This window comes from Triticum urartu, chromosome 6A (assembly GCF_056163025.1).
Source record: "Triticum urartu cultivar PI428250 chromosome 6A, HENAU_Tu73, whole genome shotgun sequence".
NCBI classification, from domain to species: Eukaryota; Viridiplantae; Streptophyta; class Magnoliopsida; order Poales; family Poaceae; genus Triticum; species Triticum urartu.
This window is the reverse complement of record NC_141878.1, coordinates 115,763,200-115,781,281: the sequence shown is the minus strand read 5'-3', so window position 1 is coordinate 115,781,281 and position 18,082 is coordinate 115,763,200.

Sequence of the window (18,082 nt, the reverse complement as noted above, 5' to 3'; positions counted from 1 at the left end):
TCGTCTTCTTCTCCGGTGGAATCAATTCAAGTTGTTGGTGTTGATCATATCCCTTTTCCCTCGTTTCAAATGATTTCTCATGCCGGTGCAATTCTTAATCATTCACTTCTCACTAGTCAATTGTTCCGGAGTGCTAAGATATCTCAGAAGATTCATGTTTTCCACTTTGCTTTCATTCAAGCTCTTTCGAGGATGTCCCCTCATTCATGTCATTTTAATTCAACCGGTGCAATCTCTCTTCCAAGCAATCGTTTTACGGTGCTTATTTTGAGTGGGCCCTAACCCACAGGTCTTTTCCTAGGATCTTACCTGACTCTTCTAATTCTCCCGGAGATATCCTTAAAATTCTTTTCGAAGTTTGACGTAAGAATGAATTATCATCAGTCTTATGTTTTTCTCCAAGATCTGTCGAATTCTTTTCATCGTTGGATCAACCTCTTCGTTTGATTCTTCCGGAGGGTCTAAATAATGCATGGTGGTGTTTCTCGTCGTCATTCTCATCATTTGAAGATCGAAGAAGATTTTCCTCTCAATCTTGCTCCTTTCTCTTCAAGATTCGTGATTCTAGCTTGTTACCATCCTCTCGTAATTGTTTTCGATCGTGAGAATTCTTTTTCACCTATCCGGAGTAATTCAAGAGTCTTCTCAGTCTGTTATCCAGAGCCCATCATCGAAGATTATCCATTTCAGCTTCAGCTCTCGTTCTCCTAATTTTACCGGTGCTTCATTCAAGTAATCTTTAATCGGCTTGTGAGCTCTTCGTTCTCATGTATCTAAATCCTCTCAAGCATCTTTGTTCATTTTATAATTCTTCCCGGTGTTTCTTTATCTTCTCTTCATTCATTTTCATTTCTTATGGTGGTTCGTTCAAGATTTTCTTCTTTCTTATCATATCAATTCTTTCGTTCTTTTCAATTCTACCGGTGGTTCAAAGAAGACCTTCCCAAGTTGGCAATATCTCTCTCTTAATCCTTGCTACGAGAATAAGTAGTATGCCAATTCCATTGTTTGTCATCAATTTTAATTGGTGATGGATAAGCATAATGTAATTCTTATTCTTGTTTCATCCTAATGATTAATTCCTTATTCCGGAGGTTCATCAAAATTCTTGTTTCCAATTGTTCATCTTCTCTTTTTCCCGGAGTTCCAACCTTTTTCAACTATTTCACCACAGAGGTCCATCTAAATCATTGCGAGGCTTCAATCTTATTCTTTCCACCAGTCACTTATTTTGGATCATTCTTTTATTACCGGAGTTTCTTCATGAAGGTTCTACATGATGGTTCATCAAGGATTTAATTCCTTCTCGAAGTGTTCATCGAGATTCTTTTCAGAGGAGCTCAAGCATTCTTCATCTTGCAATCCGGAGTGCAAATTCTTTCTACCATATTATCGGAGGTGGTATTATGCCATTCTTGATAATTTGAGTTCATGTTTCATGATTCACATATTATTAATAATGAGGTATTTTAAATCCATCAATCTCGTCATTGGAGTTACCTTGGGGTATAATTCACCTAAAGCTTTCCCTAGGGATTGTTGCTATCTATGGTGCTTATAAGGGACCCAAGTTCTTCTTTATCCTCCCGGTGAAATAAGTTTCTCGTCGCCTTGTTCATTCCAATCCAATTCTTTTTCCGTGAGTGGCAGGTTGTCACCTCATATTTTGAGATGTTTTCCATAAGACCATATCAATATTATTCATTTCGTTGTTGGTTTGTCAACAACTCCGTTCGACCCTCCTCCTAAGGTTGCCCTCTCAAGCTCTTTTGTGGCAGAAAACTGGCATTTTCTTCTCCATTCTTTTCTTTCAATCATCTATCTTCTATTCCTTTCTTCCGGAGTCACATGATGTTGCTCTTCAACCCATCTTCTTCTTTTGTCAGGATTGTGTTCTTTTCTTGGGTTATCCATTTAACCGGAGTATTGTGCCCCTTTGCTCAAGTTCTTTTCGTCGTATCAAGTTTTGCATCCTTTCTCAACCGGAGTGCTGTTCGAATTTGGTCTTCCTTGATCCCCTTCCTTAACCGTCGTGTTTTCAATATATATCTTGCCTTCCAACCTCAAGGTTTTTCGCAATGTTCTTTGTCCCTCTTTCCTAACGGAGTGCTTTCGACTTTGTTCTCCTTCGTTGTATTCTTTTCTCGAATTTGTTCAACCTTTTCAAGGTTCGTGGTTTCACTCGTTTGTCAAAGAAGCAATTTGTTTTACCTCTTCTCTTATCTCTTCCATTGTCCCTCCGGTGCCATTCTAGATCTCGGGACGCGATCCTCTCGTAGTGATGGAGTGTTGTAACGCCCCGTGACCGATGTGCCAGGTGTCCTCTAGTTATTCGCTGTTGTTGCCATGTCATTGCTTGCGTGTCATGCATTGCATATCATGTCATCATGTGCATTTCATTTGCATACATGTTCGTCTCATGCACCCGAGCATTTTCCCCGTTGTCCGTTTTGCAATCCGGCGCTTCGTTCTTCCCCGGTGGTCATTTCTACCTTTCTTTCTTGTGTGGGGGTTAAACATTTCCGTATTGGACCGAGACTTGCCAAGCGGCCTTGGTTTACTACCGGTAGACCGCCTGTCAAGTTTCGTACCATTTGGACTTCGTTTGATACTCCAACGGTTAACCGAGGGACCGAGAAGGCCTCGTGTGTGTTGCAGCCCAACACCCCTCCAATTTGGCCCAAAACCCACCTAACTCTGCTCCATCATCTAGAGCGTTCGATCACGATCACGTGGCCGAAAACCGCACCTCATTTGGACTCTCCTAGCTCCCTCTACCTATAAATATGTGTCTCCCTCCGAAATCCTCGCGCAGATCTAACCCTAACTTCCTTCTCCGCGCGCCACCGGACATTTCTTCCCCGCGCCGGACAATGTCCACCGCCACCGCCACCTCACTCTGACGAATCGGAGCTCGCCACATCACCCTGCCGCCGCCGGTATCCAATCCGGAGCCGCCACCTCGCCCTCTCTCTCTCCTCCCGCGCGGTCGGGCCCGAGGAGCCCGTGGCCGGCCCGCCCGAGCCGCCCCGGGCCACATCCGCACCGCCGCCGCCATGGATCTCGCGCCCCGCGCGCCCGCCTTCCTCCTCCAGCCCGACGCCATCACCGCCAACCCCGGCTGCCCGGAGCTCGCCGCACCGCCGCGCGCCGAAGCCGGCCACCGCTCACCGCCCGACCTCGCGCCTCCCACCGAACTCGGCTCCTAGTTCATGCATTTAATAACTCACTAACCGTGCATCGGATTAAAATGTTTTATATATGAAACTTGCTCAGAATTTTGTGTAGATTAATAATATCCAACTTTCATCTATGTTTGAAATGTTAAAAATGTTGTTTGCATTAATTTGCTCCCATGCCATGTTAAAATGATTTAATTCATAACTAAATAACCGTAACTCCGAATTTAATAATCTTTATATGTAAATGGGGTAGAATTTTGCCTAGTTTATCATGGTGACTTTGTCTTGCATGCTTAACAACTCTAAAATAATGTTTAGGGCAGAACAGTACCAAACCTTAAATTATGCATATGAGGATTTTTCGGAATTGTTGTTCGTTGCTTCCGGCCTCATTTAAACTTGCCTAGATAGGTAGTTTTGTTGTGCTTCACCTCTTGCCATGCTAACAACATTTAATATTGTTGGGTACCTAAACGAGATCGAACTAAATAACTTGTTGTGGTGTTTTGGCAATATGCAACTCCGTTGCATATTGTGCTCCACTTAATTTGTAGGATTGCTTGTGCACTTTGCCATGACATGTATCATTAAACCGGACATGCATCATACTTGTTGTGCATCATGCCATGATCGTGTGATAGTTGTTTACTATATTGTTTGCTTTCTTTCCGGTGTTGCTTCTTCGGGTTGGTTCCGTTAACGTCGAGTTTGTGAGGACCCGTTCGTCTACGTCCGTTTGTCTTCTTCATGGACTCGTTCTTCTTCCTTGCGGGATTTCAAGCAAGATGATCATACCCTCAAAATCACTACTATCTTTGCTATGCTAGTTTGCTCGCTCTTTTGCTATGCCAATGCTACGATGCCTACCATTTGCTTGTCAGCCTCCCAATTGCCATGTCAAACCTCTAACCCACCTTGTCCTAGCAAACCGTTGATTGGCTATGTTACCGCTTTGCTCAGCCCCTCTTATAGCGTTGTTAGTTGCAGGTGAAGATTGAACTTTGTTCCTTGTTGGAACATGGAGATGTTGTTCCTTGTTGGAACATGTTTTACTTGTTGGGATATCACAATATATCTTATTTAATTAATGCATCTATATACTTGGTAAAGGGTGGAAGGCTCGGCCTTATGCCTGGTGTTTTGTTCCACTCTTGCCGCCCTAGTTTCCGTCATATCGGTGTTATGTTCCCGGATTTTGCGTTCCTCACGCGGTTGGGCTATAATGGGAACCCCTTGACAGTTCACCTTAAGTAAAGCTTTTCCAGCAATGCCCAACATTGGTTTTACCATTTTCCACCTAGCCTTTTCTTTTCCCTTGGGGGTCGCGCGCCCAAGGGTCATCATTATTTTAACCCCCCCCCCCCGGGCCAGTGCTTCTCTAAGTGTTGGTCCAACTGAGCGATGTCCGAGGCTACCAGGGGCAACTCTGGGCTGGCTTACCCAACATCTTGCTCATCTGAGTGTGCCCTGAGAAAGAGATATGTGCAGCTCCTATCGGGATTTGTCGGCACATTCGGGCGGTGTTGCTGGTTTAGTTTTACCCTGTCGAAATGTCTTGTTGTACCGGGATACCGAGTCTGATCGGAACGTCTCGGGTGGAGGTCTATTCCTTCGTTGACCGTGAGAGCTTGTGATGGGCTAAGTTGGGACACCCCTGTAGGGATTTGAACTTTCGAAAGCTGTGCCCGCGGTTATGGGCAGATGGGAATTTGTTAATATCCGGTTGTAGATAACTTGAACCTTAACTTAATTAAAATGAGTCAACAGCGTGTGTAACCGTGATGGTCTCTTTCCGGCGGAGTCCGGGAAGTGAACACGGTTGTTGGAGTTATGCTTGACGTAGGTTGCTATAGGATCACTTCTTGATCATACTTTTATCAACCGTGCTTTGCCTTCTCTTCTCGCTCTCATTTGCATATGTTAGCCACCATATATGCTAGTCGCTTGCTGCAGCTCCACCTCATACCTTTACCTTACCCATGAGCTTAAATAGTCTTGATCGCGAGGGTGCGAGATTGCTGAGTCCCCGTGACTCACAGATACTTCCAAAACCAGCTTGCAGGTGCCGATGAGTCCGTGCAGATGACGCAACCCAGCTCAGGAGGAACTCGATGAAGATCTTGTCCTTTGTGTTGTTTCGTTTCAGTCGATCAGTAGTGGAGCCCAGTTGGGGTCGATCATGGACCTTTGTCGCATTTGGGGTTCTTCTTTTATTTTGGTTCCGTAGTCGGACCATGAGTGTATTTGATTGATGTAATGTTTATTCATGTAATTGTGTGAAGTGGCGATTGTAAGCCAACTATGTATCTCTTTTCCCTTATGTATTACATGGGTTGTTTGAAGATTACCTCACTTGCGACATATGCCTTCAATGCGATTATGTCTCTAAGTCGTGCCTCGACACGTGGGAGCTATAGTCGCATCGAGGGTGTTACATTAATAGCCATCGATTGATCGCTCGGGTTCAGTAACGCGTAGCCTACAGTGCAATCGCTCGGGTTCAGTAGGCGAACGCCTCACTCCGGTTCAGTTAGAGCCCAACGGCTCGCACCCACACGCCTACCTGTACGAGAGAAACGCGTGTCGCTCGACCCCCGACCACCCACCGTAACCAGGAACTCCCCGATATTTTCCTCGCCCTTGCTTCTACCATAGTTTTTTCATCATGGACGGCCCAAAGAATGTCATGCAGCTGCGTCTCCGGCCCGCCCAAGACGAAAATCCCTTTCTGTCATGATTTTTTGTCATAGAAGTAGGAGCGCACCACATCAAAGATGATACCAAGTTTTGTCACAATTATTGTCATAGAAGTGTCATAAGCATGACAGAAAAAAAATCGTTCGGCCCAAAATGTCACAGATGTGTCTTTTTTTGTAGTGTAAGGAACACATCAATAACATGTATATCAAATATACCTTTGTTCACTTTTCCATCCTTCTTATCCACCAAATACTTGGGTCAGTTCTGCTTCCAGTGACCAGTCCCTTTGGAGTAGAAGCACTCAGTTTCAGGCTTGGGTCCAGCTCTGGGTTTCTTCCCAGGAGTGGCAACTTGCTTGCCATTCTTCTTGAAGTTCGCCTTCTTTTCCTTGCCCTTTTTCTTGAAACTAGTGGTCTTGTTAACCATCAACATTTAATGCTCCTTCTTGATTTCTACCTCGGCAACTTTGAGCATTGTGAAGAGCTCGAAAATTGGCTTATCCATCCCTTGCATATTATAGTTCATCACGAAGCCTTTGTAGCTTGGTGGCAGTAATTCAAGAACTCTGTCAATAACACTATCATCTAGAAGATTAACTCCCAGCTGAGTCAAGTGATTATGATACCCAGACATTTTGAGTATGTGTTCACTGAAAGAACTGTTCTCCTCCATCTTGCAGTTATAGAACTTGTTGGAGACTTCATATCTCTCAACTCGGCATTTGCTTGAAATATTAACTTTAACTCCTGGAACATCTCATATGGTCCATGATGTTCAAAACGTCTTTGAAGTACCGATTCTAAGCCATAAAGCATGGCACACTAAACTATCGAGTAGTCATCAGATCGATCTTGCCAGACGTTAATAACATCAGCATATGCTCCTGCAGCAGGCCTTTCACCTAGCGGTGCATCAAGGACATAATTCTTCTGTGCAGCAATGAGGATAATATCAAGTTATGGACCCAGTCCGTGTAGTTGCTACCATCATCTTTCAACTTAGCTTTCTCTAGGAACACATTAAAATTCAAGGGAACGGGCCATTGATCTACAACATAGATATGCAAAAACTATTAGGACTAAGTTCATGATAAATTAAGTTCAATTAATCATATTACGTAAGAACTCCCACTTAGATAGACATCGCTCGAGTCATCTAAATGATACGTGATCCAAATCAACTAAACCATGTGTGATCATCACGTGAGATGGAGTAGTCATCAATGGTGAACATCTCTATGTTGATCATATCTACTATATGATTCACGTTCGACCTTTCGGTCTCCAGTGTTTCGAGGCCATGTCTGTACATGCCAGGCTCATCAAGTTTAACCCGAGTATTCTGCATGTGCAAAATTGTCTTGCACCCATTGTATGTGAACGTAGAGTCTATCACACCCGATCATCATGTCGTGTCTCAACACGACGAACTGTCGCAACGGTGCATACTCAGGGAGAACACTTATACCTCCAAATTTTAGTTAAGGAATCATCTTATAATGCTACCGCCGTACTAAGCAAAATAAGATGCATAAAGGATAAACATCACATGCAATCAAAATAAGTGACATGATATGGCCATCATCATCTTGTGCTTTTGATCTCCATCTCCAAAGCATCGTCATGATCTCCATCGTCACCGGGTCAATACCTTGATCTCCATCGTAGCATCGTGGTCATCTCGCCAACTATTGCTTCTACAACTATCGCTAACACATAATGATAAAGTAAAGCAATTACATGGCGTTTGCATTTCATACAATAAAGAGACAACCATAAGGCTCCTGCCGGTTGCCGATAACTTTTACGAAACATGATCATCTCATACAATAACGTATATCACATCATGTCTTGACCATATCACATCATAACATGCCCTGCAAAAAGAAGTTGGACGTCCTCTACCTTGTTGTTGCAAGTTTTACGTGGCTGCTACGGGCTTCTAGCAAGAATTGTTCTTACCTTCGCATCAAGACCACAACGGTGATTTATCAAGTTTACTGTTTTAACCTTCAACAAGGACTGGCCGCAGTCAAATTTGATTCAAGTAAAGTAGGAGAAACAGACACCCGACAGCCACCTTTATGCAAAACTAGTTGCATGTCGGTTGGTGGAACCGGTCTCATGAACGTGGTCATGTAAGGTTGGTCCGGGCCGCTTCATCCAACAATACCGCCGAATCAAAATAAGACATTGGTGGTAAGCAGTATGATGATCACCACCCACAACTCTTTGTCTTCTACTTGTGCATATCATCTACGCATAGACCTGGCTCGGATGCCACTGCTGGGAAACGTAGCATGTAATTAAAAAAATTCCTACGCTCATACAAGATCTACCTAGGAGATGCATAGCAACGAGAGGGGGAGAGTTTGTCCACGTACCATCGTAGACCGAAAGCGGAAGCGTTTGACAACGCAGTTGATGTAGTCAAACTTCCTCTAGCTCCGACCGATCAAGCAGCGAACGTACGGCACCTCCGAGTTCTGCACACGTTCAGCTCGGAGACGTCCCTCACCTTCTTGATCCAGCAAGGTGTCGAGGTAGTAGATGAGTTTCATCATCACGATGGTGTGGTGATGGTGATGGTGAAGTGATTCTCGCAGGGCTTCGCCTAAGCACCGTGAAACTATGACCAGGGGTGTAAATTCTGGAGGGGGGCACCGCACATGGCTAACAATTGTTGTCGTGTGTTCTAGGCGCCCCCTCCCCCCCCCCACACACACATATATATATAGGTGGGAGGGGAGGAGAGGCATCCATGGGGCGCCCCAGGTAGGAGGAACCCTACTTGGGGTCCTCCCCAATTCGGCCTCCCTTTTTCCTTATTTCCAGAGGGGGAGGGAAGAGGAAGGAGAGAAGGAAAGGGGGGCCGAACCCCCTCTTTCCCTTCTCCAATTCGTCCTCCTTCCTTGGGGGGCACCCCTTGTGGGCTGGTGTGCTCCTCCTATGGCCCATGTCTTTCCCCCGGGGGTTCCGGTAACCCCCCCCCCCCAGTACTCCGATAAATACCTGATACTATCTGGAACACTTCTGGTGTTCGAATACTATCATCCTATATATCAATCTTTACCTCCTAACAATTTCGAGACTCCTCGTCATGTCTGTGATCTTATTCGGCACTCCAAACAACTCTCGGTCACCAAATCACATAACTCATATAATACTAAATCGTCATCAAACATTAAGCGTGTGGACCCTACGGGTTCGAGAACTATGTAGACATGACCGAGACACCTCTCCGGTCAATAACCAATAGCGGAACATGGATGCTCATATTGGCTCCTACATATTATTCTACAAAGATCTTTATCGGTCGAACCGTTATGACAACATACATTATTCTCTTTGTCATCAGTATGTTACTTGCCCGAGATTCGATCGTCGGTATCCACATACCTAGTTTAATCTAGCTGTCGGCAAGTCTCTTTACTCGTTTTGTAACAAATCATATTGTAACTAAATCATTAGTCACTTTGCTTGCAAGACTTTTTATGATGTGCACTATCGAGAGGGCCCAGAGATACCTCTTCGATACTCGGAGTGAAAAATCCTAATCTCGATCTATGCCAACCCAACAGACACCTTTGGAGATACCTGTAGAGCATCTTTATAATCACCTAGTTATGTTGTGACGTTTGATAGCACACAAGGCATTCCTTCGGTATCCGGTAGTTGCATAATCTCATAGTCGAAGGAATGTGTATTTGACATGAAGAAAGCAATAGCAATAAAACTGAACGATCAATATGCTAAGCTAACGGATGGGTCATGTCCATCACATCATTCTCCTAATGATGTGATCCCGTTCATCAAATGACAACCCTTGTCCATGGTTAGAAAACCTTAACCATATTTGATCAACGAGCTAGTCAAGTAGAGGCTCACTAGGGACACGGTGTTTGTCTATGTATTCACACATGTATTAAGGTTTCCGATAAATACAATTCTAGCATGCATAATAAACATTTATCATGAATAAGGAAATATAAGATAACAAGTTTTTTATTGCCTCTAGGGCATATTTCCTTCAGATGTGTATCTATGACCCACAAGATTGCAATTGTTGCATGTAATTGATGCCATCCTAGATGTATCTTTAGGTGCTAGGGGCTCAAACTGGCTCCTTCTCCTTTTTGTTTGCTTCTTCCCTAGTTTATCCTTGAAAACTGGGGGTTCTATGTCTCTAGTTTTGGTCTTAGGCCAGAGGTTGGGTCCAGGTACAGGAAATATGATGGGACTGTATGCTGCCAAATACATAGGGTTTTTGAAGAAGTCATGCACAGAATCTTCGGGCCTTAATTCGGATTTCGTAATAGCAGAGACTACGTGATTGCATGGCACTGCAATCATATCCAATTTTCTGCACCCACATGTCATGTGCTGCAAGTTAACTGCATAGGTATTCTCATTGCTTGTCACTTGGTAAATATTTGGCCCAGCCATCAATGCTTGACAGTTCCTAGAGTGTTTCTTTGCTTCTTCAAGTAACTCAGCATATGTTGGGCATATTTCCAACTTGGCTAACTGTGTCTTACTCCTATTTGTATTGAACCTGACCATCAACTTAGTCCTGATTCCATGTACCATGATCTTTATTGGTTTACTCCTCACATCTAATATCATCTTGTTGAACACCTCACTAATATTGTTGACAACTAGGTCAGTTTTGCAATTGAAGTCCATGGCATATCTAGCCCAAGCATATCTAGGAATTATATTTAACCAAGCCCAGGTAGGCTTACACTCTACTTTAAGAGCATCCATTGCAGCAAGATGGCCATGTTCAGTGTAGGAGTAACTTGCCTTATCCATGCACTTCTTTAATTCTGACCCCCCTAAAACTAGAAGTCTAGAAGTTTCGATAGATGTGTCTAAGGCAGAATCTTTGGGGGCAGTTGGGGAAAACTTGGCTCAAAGCTTTCAGAAGACCCTATTTGGAAAAATGACCAAACTTACTAATAAGCAATGAATATTAACTACTTCTAACCAATTACTATGAACTACTTATATCAACTAGTAATGAGCAACGAATATTAACTAATACTAAGCAATTACTATGAACTACTAGTAAGCAACTATTACTATGACTACTAATACCAAATACTAACATGAGTAATAACAAGATAATACCTTCTGTTGATCAGAGATTATGGTGTAAAAACCAAATCTCCTTGATTCTCCACCAATAGTTGTCTTCAGTTCTGTCAGAAACCAGGTCCAACTCTTTGTGTCTTCTTTGTCCACAACTCCAAAAGAAATGGGATATATGTTATTATTCCCATCCCTTCCTGTGGCAGCAAGTATTTGTTGGCCAGTAGAGAGCTTGATGAAACATCCATCCACACCTACAGTGGCACACAAGATATGTTATAAGCAAAGTATGTAGTACTAAGGGTGCACCACATTTATGTCATAGAAAACACAGTTTAGTAGTCACCTATGAATGGTCTGCATCCATTCAGAAATCCTTACTTGCAAGCATTCAAACATATGAACAAACCATGGAACCTTGGATTGATGCTTGGATGGTCTTTTAGGAACTTAGTAATAACAATGCACCTACTACCTGTATTGGTGTCTAACACAACCTGCAAGTAATCCCTGATCCTGGTGTATTGCCCCCTCTGATCTCCTTACACCACCTTAATAGCATTGTTCTTAGCCCTGTAGGCCATATGAGTGCTGATCTCAACTCCATACTTGCTCTTCAGATTTTCCATTATTGTACTTATTGGTGTGTTCAGGTATGTCCTTATTGCTTCTAAAACTTGATGTGTAACCCACTTTGTAGTCACCTTGGTGCTCTTTGCTATAGCTGGACATGTGTGCAGCAAATTTGTTTTCCTAATGCAGAAAGTTTTCTCTTTTCCCACCACAGAAGCTGTAATGCAGAAAGGGCAGTCTTCATGTGTGCACACAGCTATAATTTTGTCATTGCAATTCCTATGAAACTGATAGTTTATGTTCTGTGCTATGTGGAATGTGAGAAGTGCCCTTTTAAATTGGTACACATTATCAAAGCAAATATTCTTAGCAAACTGCAGCTTTGGGCTCTCTCTATCCTCATGATACCATACCCTTGGTTTGGGTTTTTTTAGCCCTGGTCTTACTGCCAAGCACAAATGCTAGGGGTACAGCCCCATCATCTTCCTCCTTCAAATCAGCATGATCTAGATCCTCATCAGATGTTGGTACCCAAACATCCTCAAAGTGTTGCTCCAAACTAGCATGTGATCTTGTGGTTGGCCCCTTTCTTACTTTCAACTTCTTCCTCTTTTGCCCCTGTGGTAGCACCTCTTTTTCAAGTTCCTCATCATCTCCATGCTTCTCTTGCTCTGCATTTTCCTCATGCACTTCCTCTTGTAACTCATAAGGTTCATCTACATCAGTGTCACCTTGAAAGTGTAAGAGTGAGTCCTCTCTCTGCCTCCTAGCCATAAAATCCTCATCTTCCTCCAAGTCAGAGCCATCTTCAGTTAGTAGCACAGGAAGTTTTCTTTTCATTGCCTGCACCCTCTCAACATTCTTCTGATGCTGCTTAAATCTCTGAATTTTTTATCTCCATCTAAGCTCCATACTTTTTTCTAACTCCTCTTGCTCCATGTCAACATTTTCTCCATTGCCTTGCTCTATATCAACATTTGCTACATTGCCTTCTCCATATCAATATTGTGGCTCTGTTGTGTGGAGAAAAATTGGATTCGTTCAGGCTCCTCAACTACTGCATCTCTTTTTGATACTTTGGATGGTGACTTGTACACCACCCCAACATCATTCACCTCATATACAATGCTATCTCCAACATTGGCTATAGGAACTTGCTGATCACAAACATAACCTTTGTTTATATCTGCAGGTCTGGGCTCACTACCCCAACTATTGTTAGGTTTACTATGTTCTGATCTTTATTGGTAATGTGATCCAGCATCGCATCCACCTTGTCATCATCACATATCTCCTCCAAACCAGCTACTCCCAACCCAGCATCCCTCACATAATACATCTAGTCTTTACTTCCATATCCTGCTGTCTCTATGAGTGCTAACAGATTGTAAAAAGTGATGTCTGAAACACACATAGTCCTTTCCAAGTTATCCCTATCATGAAAGTGCAGTCTAACTTCCCAAACATCATCAGACAAGCTACAAAAAGGAACAATACTTGTACTTATTAATTAAACAGTATAGTACTAACTACAAACAATAAAAGTGACCAAGTTAAATATACAGTGCATGCCAATTTAACCAAGGGAAAATTGTGACCCTAATGTCTACTAAATAAACAGTGCATAGTAACCCAAACATCATCCGTGCCAATTTGAACACACTGAAAATATGAGTAAACTTTGTACTAAATCATACAATAAAATTAGTACTATCTACTAAATAAACAGTGCATAGCAATTTAAATAAACTCTAAATGGATACTAAAAAAGTGATAGCTATTTGTCTACTAAAAGAGCATGGTAGTAGCACTCTCTACTAAATAATAAAGTTCTCACTATATTGTATCCTAAATAGAGCATATTAATATCACTACAATCTAATTTACAGGGCAGATGAACACTTAGTACTAGGCAAAAGAACCAATTTTGATTTAGACACCTAACCCTAACTATGGAATCGACAAAAAATGAGGGGGGCATAGGAGATATATTACTCCACACCGCCGAATGCATATGCCCAGTGGTGGCTCCCCGTCGAAGTATCCTGCATAACACGGGCAAGAGCCCTGGTGGCACGGTACTCCAGCAACGGGGACGATGGTCTGCTTTGTGGGGCATGGCTAGGGTTAGAGCTCCCACAGACACCTCGGGTGGCTTTGGATCTCCACCGCCAAACAACCCTCCTGTGTTGTTGCCACCTCCGCCATCCACTCCGCCGGCGGCGGCCGGGCTCTTCGTTGCCATGAATGATACAGAGAGAGAGAGGAGAGCGTGTTGGCACGAGGATGGTGGGGAAATTTCCAAATGTGGGAGAAGTGACGATTCGATCGGGTCTTGACCTAGCGGGGGCATCAGTGGGCACTGTAGCACTGTTACACGACATTAGCTCATGGCCATTACCACATCGATAAGATAGGGCCCCGCCTGTCATAATAGTGCTTAAACAGCTCGAACTAAAGGTTTGGTGGTTTTTGCAAAAGATTAGAAAAAAATCAGTGTTTTCTGCAGCAAAAACGTAGAAGAGTGTTTGCTGCAAACCTAAGCTAAAATGTGGTGGTTTTCTGCAATTCACTCTCTTGCCCGGGATAATGGGTAGTCATGGGAGACTTTGACATGATCCTCCGTGCTAGCGAAAAGAACAACATGAACTTGAACCGGAATGTGATGAACATGTTCAGGAACTTCGTGGACAATCTCCAACTTAGAGAGATATACATGCACGGTAGAACCTTCACCTGGTCTAATAGCGAGATAGACCCAATGTGGCAAAGATAGATCACGTGTTGGTGTCAGTGGATTGGGAGATAAACTACATGGATTGCCATTTGCAAGCTCTGTCCACGGGAGTTTCGGATCATGCCCAATTCACCTCTCCACCACTGCCATGTGCAGTCCCAAGAGGCGTCTTTGTTTTGAAATGTTCTGGACTAAACTGGATGGGTTCAAGCAGGCAGTAAGGGACGCATAGGTGTGTGACCCACACATTGTCGACTCATTCAAAAGGATTGACACGCTGTTCGGGAATACTTCGGTTGCATTGCAATCTTGGGGTGAATGGAAGGTGGGTAATGTGAAGATTCTTATGGCGATCGCTCACTGGATTATCTTGAGATTCGATCTAGCTCCGGAGAGGCAGCAAATGACTCTGGAAGAGCTTTGGCTCGTATGCTGAAAATGACCCTGTTGGGGTTGGCCTCGATGGAGAGAACCATTCAAAGGCAATGTTCTCGGATACGGTGGCTACAAGTGGGGGACGCTAACTCCAAACTCTTCCAGGTTGTAGCCAATGGTAGGTGAGTAATTTTTTTATCCCTCACATCAAACTACAAGATAAGATCATCACAGATCAGGAAAGAAAGCAGGAATCCTTCACCGATGTATTTGAGAACTTGATTGGGCATGATCAGGCCCGGGATTACACTCTGGGCCTACAATACTTGGGCATGGATATGGTGGACTTGTACGAGCTCGAGCACATTTTCATAGAAGAAGAGATTTGGAAAGTCATCAAAGAGATGCCCACGGATTGTGCGCTAGGGCCCGACGGATTTATTGGTGCATTTTACCACAAGGCTTGGCCTGTTATCAAGCAGGATGTTATGGTGGCATTTCATAAATTGTATGCGGGTGACAGTCATGGATTCGGGAAGCTAAACAAAGCACTGGTTGTGCTCATCCCAAAGAAGGCTGATGCGGAAGAGATTGTTGACTTCATGCCAATCAGCTTGCCACACACTTTGCAAAGCTCTTAGCCAAGTTGCTCACTAATATTGCAAGGAGGGGAATGAAGGAAATCATCTCAGTCAACCAGTCCCCGTTCATCACTAGAAGAAATTTGCACGATAATTTCCTTCTTGTGCGACAGGTGGCGAGGAAATTGCATGCGAGAAAATAAAAAGGGAGTGTTCCTTAAGTTCGACATTGATACGTCTCCAACGTATCTATAATTTTTGATTGTTACATGCTATTATATTATTTGTTTTGGATGTTTAATGGGCTTTAATATGCACTTTTATATTATTTTTGGAACTAACCTATTAACCGGAGCCCAGTGCCAATTGCTGTTTTTTTCCTATTTCAGTGTTTCGCAGAAAAGGAATATCAAACAAAATCCAAACGGAATGAAACCTTCGCGAGGATCTCTTTTGGAACAAACGCAATCCAAGAGACTTGGAGTGGACACCAAGGAAGCAACGAGGCATCCACGAGGTAGGGCGGCGTGCCCAGGGTGGCCAGGCGCGCCCCCACCCTCATGGGCCCCTCGTAGCTGCACTGACCTACTTCCTTCGCCTATATATACTCTTATACCCTGAAAACATCCAGGGGAGCCACGAAACCACTTTTCCACCGTCGCAACCTTCTGTACCCGTGAGATCCCATCTGGGGACCTTTTCCGGCGATCTGTCGGAGGGGGATTCGATCACGAAGGGCTTCTACATCAACACCATGGCCTCTCCGATGATGTGTGATTAGTTTACCACAGACCTTTGGGTCCATAGTTATTAGCTAGATGGCTTCTTCTCTCTTTTTGGATCTCAATACAAAGTTCTCCTCGATGTTCTTGGAGATCTATCCGATGTAATTCTTTTTGCGGTGTGTTTGTCGAGATTTGATGAATTGTGGGTTTATGATTAAGATTATCTATGAAAAATATTTGATTCTTCTCTGGATTCTTATATGCATGATTTGATATCTTTGCAAGTCTCTTCGAATTATCAGTTTGGTTCGGCCTACTAGATTGATCTTTCTTGCAATGAGAGAAGTGCTTAGCTTTGGGTTCAATCTTGCGGTGTCCTTTTCCAATGACAGCAGGGCCAGCAAGGCACGTATTGTATTGTTGCCATCGACGATAAAAAGATGGGGTTTATATCATATTGCTTGAGTTTATCCCTCTACATCATGTCATCTTGCCTAATGCGTTACTCTGTTCTTATGAACTTAATACTCTAGATGCATGCTGGATAGCGGTCGATTTGTGGAGTAATAGTAGTAGATGCAGAATCGTTTCGGTCTACTTGACACGGACGTGATGCCTATGTTCATGATCATGCCTAGATATCATCACAACTATGTGCTTTTCTATCAATTGCTCGGTAGTAATTTGTTCACCCACCGTAATATATGCTATCTTGAGAGAATCCACTAGTGAAACTATGGCCGCCAGGTCTACTTTACATCATATAAGTTTCCGATCTACAATTCTAGTTTACTATTTATTTTGCAATCTTTAATTTCCAATCTATACAACAAAAATACCAAAAATATTTATCTTACTATCTTTATCAGATCTCACTTTTGCAAGTGGCCGTGAAGGGATTGACAACCCCTTTATCGTGTTGGTTGCAAGGTTCTTATTTGTTTGTGCAGGTACTAGGCGACTTGTGTGTACTCTCCTACTGGATTGATACCTTGGTTCTCAAAAACTCAGGGAAATACTTACGCTACTTTGCTGCATCACCCTTTCCTCTTCAAGGGAAAACCAACGCATGCTCAAGAGGTAGCAATAAGGATTTCTGGCGCCGTTGCCGGGGTGATTTACACTCAAGCCAAGACATACCAAGTACCCTTCACACACTCTTATCCCTTGCATTACATTATTTGCCATTTGCCTCTCGTTTTCCTCTCCCCCACTTCTCCCTTGTCGTCTTATTCGCCTCTTTTCCATTCACCTCTTTCCCGTTTGCCTTTCTTTCACCATGGCCGAATCGAAAAGGGGTAAGGGTTCTCTCCCGAGTTCTAGTACTTTGGATAGACCCTCTGTCCTTTCTAAGCTCATAAATAATGATGCTATGGAAATACCTACCGGGGTTATCAATGAGAGTTTGGATAATTTCGATGAGGATGATCCCGGAATTTTTCGTTATTTGCTTGATGAGTCTTTGAAAGACGCTTGGGATAGGTTATTAAGGATCCGAGCTAGCTATGTGCCCCAATATCAAATTGAGATATACCTAAAAAGCTTTTATGTAGCTTACCCTCTTCGTTTAAGAAAGTTTTAGATTCTATTTTTGAAGAAGGTTTTCTTGAGGGGGATGCCATATATACCTATGAAAATATGAAAACTATATCTGGGCACCCCATGAGTGAGAGGGTTGAATCCACCTCTCTTTTGTGCTTTTATCAAAATGAAATTATCAAAGAGATGAAGGCTAGCTTAGATGCAAATTTTCGTAGCATGCTTGATCTTTCTTCCACCATTAATGGCCATGTGCTTTCTCAAAATAGAAAGATAAATGCTATAGATAAGAAATTTTCTCTTTTCTTTCCCAACACCAAAGATGGCAATACCTAGATCTATCCTTGTTTTTATGCCTAGCTAGGGGCGTTAAAAGATAGCGCTTGTTGGGAGGCAACCCAATTTTATTTTTGTTCCTGTTTAGTAATAAATAATTCATCTATCCTCTGTTATGATTGAGTTTTTTATGTTTTAATTATTGTTTGTGCCAAGTAAAGCCTTTAGGATCTTCTTGGGTGATTGTTATTTGAACTTGCTGAAAAAAAACAGAAAGTATGCACTCACGAGAATAATTTTC